The 4,594-nt window shown below is 38.7% G+C and overlaps 1 long non-coding RNA gene across 1 annotated transcript; it reads left to right on the top strand.

The window, feature by feature from the left end:
- Nucleotides 1-1,604: 1,604 nt before the first annotated feature.
- LOC120967416 (uncharacterized) lies at nt 1,605-2,195 on the top strand. Its single transcript, XR_005761205.2, has 2 exons — nt 1,605-1,781; nt 1,961-2,195. It is a non-coding gene; the product is annotated as an uncharacterized lncRNA (long non-coding RNA).
- Nucleotides 2,196-4,594: the final 2,399 nt, after the last annotated feature.

Here is a 4,594-nt window from a genome sequence, read left to right on the forward strand (position 1 = left end):
AAACGGTGGGTAAACAAATTACTGTTGGGCAATTGATAGAACTTCAAATAATTATGACGATATCCAGGCAATGATCATTACATAGGCATCACGTCCAAGATTAGTAGACCGACTCCTGCCTGCATCTACTACTATTACTCCACACATCGACCGCTATCCAGGATGCATCTAGTGTATTAAGTTCATGGAAAAACGGAGTAATGTAATAAGAACGATGACATGATGTAGACAAGATCCGTTTATCTTTGGCGGTAGATATAGATCCCATCATTTTATCCTTAGTAGCAACGATACATACGTGTCAGTTCCCTTTCTGTCACTGGGATCAAGCACCGTAAGATCGAACCCACTACCGGGCACCTCTTGCCACTACAAGATAGATAGATCAAGTTGGCCAAACAAAACCCAAATATCAGAGAAGAAATATGAGGCTATAAGAGATCATGCATATAAGAGATCAAAGAAACTCAAATAACATTCATGGATATAAAAAGATATAACTGATCATAAACTCGAAGTTCATCAGATCCCAACGAACACATCGCAAAAAAGTTACATCATATGGATCTCCAAGAGACCATTGTATTGAGAATTCAGCGAGAGAGAGGAAGCCATCTAGCTACTAACTACGGACCCGAAGGTCTACAAAGAACTACTCACGCATCATTGGAGAGGCACCAGTGGAGGTGGTGAACCCCATCCGAGATGGTGTCTAGATTGGATCTGGTGGTTCTGGACTCTGCGGCGGCTGGATGAATATTTCGTCGACTCCCCCAGGGTTCTGGGATTTTGGGGGTATTTATAGAGCCAAGAGGTGGTCCGGGGGGCACCCGAGGTGGGCACAACCCACCAGGGAGCTTGGGCCTCCTGGCGCGCCCTGGTGGGTTGTGCCCCCTCGGGGCACCCCCCAAGTGCAACCAGGGCCCATTGCCTTCCTTCTGGCCCATAAAAAATCATCGTGGAGTTTCGTGGCATTTGGACTTCGTATGATATTGATTTCCTGCGATGTAAAAAACATGGAAAAAACAGCAACTGGCACTTGGCACTATGTCAATAGGTTAGTACCAAAAAATGATATAAAATGATTATAAAACATCCAAGATTGATAATAAAACAGCATGGAACAATCAAAAATTATAGATATGTTGGAGACGTATCACTATGCTAGTGTTAAGAGATGATCTCCCAGCACAATATGCATGTCTCACCACATTTTTAGGAATATCTAGTTATTGAAGATAAGGCTAAGAGATAACCCATTGTAGGCATGCTTTTATTGTCATGTCTAAAACAAATGCAAGGCTTAAGATAAGATTGTCTTGTCAACCACTATACATGCTCTTATGTGCTTAATAACTGCCTGTGTCAATTACGTGGTTAATTTTCTTCCGAAAATAGCCGCTTATTTGTCGGCATGCATTGGCTCAGAAAAGGAAACCGTTTCACACCCGTGAGAATAGGAAGGAAAAGGAAATCGTAATTAATGACAAGTGTCGCTTATGAATCAGGACGGAGCGAGTATATAGGATCACACAACCATATCTGCTAAATATGACCACCCAATAATATATTTACCATTAATTTGCCATTAATATTTCCTTACTTTTCCATTAGACTACATCATCCATGGCTATAAGAGATGGCATAGACTATTTGGATGTGCATCAGTTTTGTGGTCACTTACATTTCTTCATGTCTTGATAATCGCTGAGACATGGGAGTCCTCAAGGATCGAAGCCTGCTATGCTTGCTATTTCTCATGCTAATCCTCTTGGCTCCTGGTAAGTTTGGTATCAAAATATCATTTAAAGAAGAAGGAACTTCCTCAATGCATCATCTATACATTTGCTAGCCATATGTGAAATTCATATGCCGCGCGTCATAAATTATCATATATCTTTGTTGAACACTATAGGATATGTTTTTTTTCATATGTCGTATTGTGTTCTTTGTTTTGTAGGCTCTGATGCCAAGACTTGCAGGAAGGCCAGTAAGAGCTATACCAGAGATTGCAGTGACGATCCATGTGTTTCGGCCTGCCATAAGGAGGGATTTATTGATGGGAAGTGTGAGATGCTCTGGGCAAGACCCGTTATTCTCAGATGTTTCTGCATATCGAACTCTTGCTGAATAAAACATGTTGAAACTACCGCATGATGCTTGATGCAAAAAGTAATAAGATTCATTTTTAAAAATGACTGGAGATGAGCAATTGAAAAAATGTTGCTCTGCAAGATATTCCTGTTTTGCCAGCAATTAAATTTCAAGGAGAACATTGGTCTTTATACACAAATATATAACTCATGTCCATGTGCTACAAACTCATGTCACCTTGATCTCACATACGAGTTTTTCTCACCAACAGGAGTACTACACAATTCACATGTTCTTGAGTCCTATTCAAGCAATTCTCAATAGAAGAAAAAACTTGGTCTACCTGGCTCATTGGTCATTGCTCTCACAATGACACCTGATTTCTTTTACTAGTGTTTGGGGCGCCACCCTGTGGCGCCGTTTGAGAGGAAGCTGTGCGCATGTTTTTATTAAAAAAAACATAAAGTCCTCGCCTCCTTCTAAAAAAGCATCTCAGAAAAAAAAATCCTCACCTTCATCAAAAAAAGGTAAAAAAGAAAAAAGAAAAAAATTACCACCACAACCTACCAGCGAGTGCCACTTTGCAACCCTCCATTTAAAAAATACCAGAGGTCCTCACCTCCATTTAAAAACAAAAAATACATTTTAAAAATAATCCACACCTTCATCTAAAAAATTTATAAAAGATTTCTCACCGCGGTCAACCAGCTTGTGCCACGTGGCATAGTTTGTTGGTCGCCCTTCACGCATAGCTTAATGGGTTTAATGGTCCACACTACTTTTTAAAAACTTGTAAAAGAACGTGCAGCGCTCTGTGTCCACACCGCATTGTTGATACTTTACATGATATTTTTTTATACAATGATATTAAAATTATCTCACCATTATCTGACTAATTATTCGGTTGTTGCTTGTTCTCTTTATGTTTTCTGTGTGGCTAGGTCTCAGTCTACTGAGACGTAGCCAAGTCTCACTCAAGTGATATAGTATACAAAAAGAAAATGGAAAAATAAAAAGATAAAAATTGCATGAATCTCCATGCAAGATCAAACGAATATAGTATTGCCTGAGACATAACCAAGTCTCGGTCGACTGTGACTTAGCAAAACTGTTATGTTTTATGTTGTGGTGTATGTACAATATTGGTACGGATGTTGAAATCTTTCATAAAAACACATGTTATTTAGACACTATATAGAAGTTTTGTATGCAACAATAAAAAGGGCCTTGTGTTGATTTTGGCTAATTTGTCGGTTGTTACGTTGGCTCTCTCACTTATTTACATAAATAAATAGGACTTATTTTTTGTTGTTGTGTTTATTCAGAGTTCTTCAGGTTCATGAAGTTTAATTGTATGTTTTTTCACAATGTGTTTGTTTTCACCATCATATGTAGTTTCATGTGCTTGGGTTGAACTCTTCTTTTGTTTCATTTTGCTCGGTTTGATTCTGACGGTTTCGTAAATCCATGTGAGATGACCTTGGATGTAGACACTCTAGTTGATGCAGAAAGGGTTCTACGTTATCATTGCCCTTACAGATGCTAGCCTGCCAGCATAACCTGTTTTGCATTATTGCCCTTCACTATGTGATGTGAAACATTTATATATTAGTAGCAGTGAAGAACTCGTCCCGTGATGACTGTGAAGCTTCAGTGCTATGAGAAGAAACTGGAGATAACTTCCGTCCATAGGTTTTAGTATATGAAGGCAGCATTATCCCAAGGAGTGTCATATCAATTAATAAGATAGAATTCAATATATGGGATGAATAGTGTGCATGAACATGTCTCTAAATCAGTAATTTATTATCATATAGACTTTGGTTGTCCATCGAGATACATGTCTCTATATAGAATCCAAAGTAGGAACTCTCTGCATAAACATCCCTCTTCTGATTTCTTTCTTCAAATATGAGTTATTTGTAGGGTTGCATATATTAATTAATGTATAGCTCAAGAAAAGAAGCACTGCAATTTTGGACGAAGGGGGGAGAGATGAATACCAGTTTTCCTAAAAACTTACCAATCTTTATATGAATAAAACCTGGCCCACCAGAATCTAAAATAAGTAACAGGTTAAGAGGGCCATTAACATGCATCTTCTGCCATGTCATGAATCTTATGAAACTGAATCACATAAACATTACAAGAAACCAGGAGAAATGGCTGCAAAACGGGGAAGAACAGAAAACCTCATATGAATTCACCTTCTGTAGTGCATATGTAGTTACATAACCAACATATGCAGTCACCTTTGAAATATTAATCTTCCCTATCAAATGTTCCAAAGAAAAATTAGCAACAGATTCTGAAGTTTCACTACTACAAAAACACTTCCATGATGATACGTCTTTGTCACAGTAGGTCATGTTTTTTTGTCATGCATGTACAACTGTGACGATTCTATGACAGAATCAAGGTAGTCATACCTGTACTGTCGTAGAAGTGTTCCATGTAGTGGCGGAGCTTCATGGGGGACTAACCTTGGCGGTGCCCCCCA

This window comes from Aegilops tauschii, chromosome 6 (assembly GCF_002575655.3).
Source record: "Aegilops tauschii subsp. strangulata cultivar AL8/78 chromosome 6, Aet v6.0, whole genome shotgun sequence".
In the NCBI taxonomy this organism is placed as follows: Eukaryota; Viridiplantae; Streptophyta; class Magnoliopsida; order Poales; family Poaceae; genus Aegilops; species Aegilops tauschii.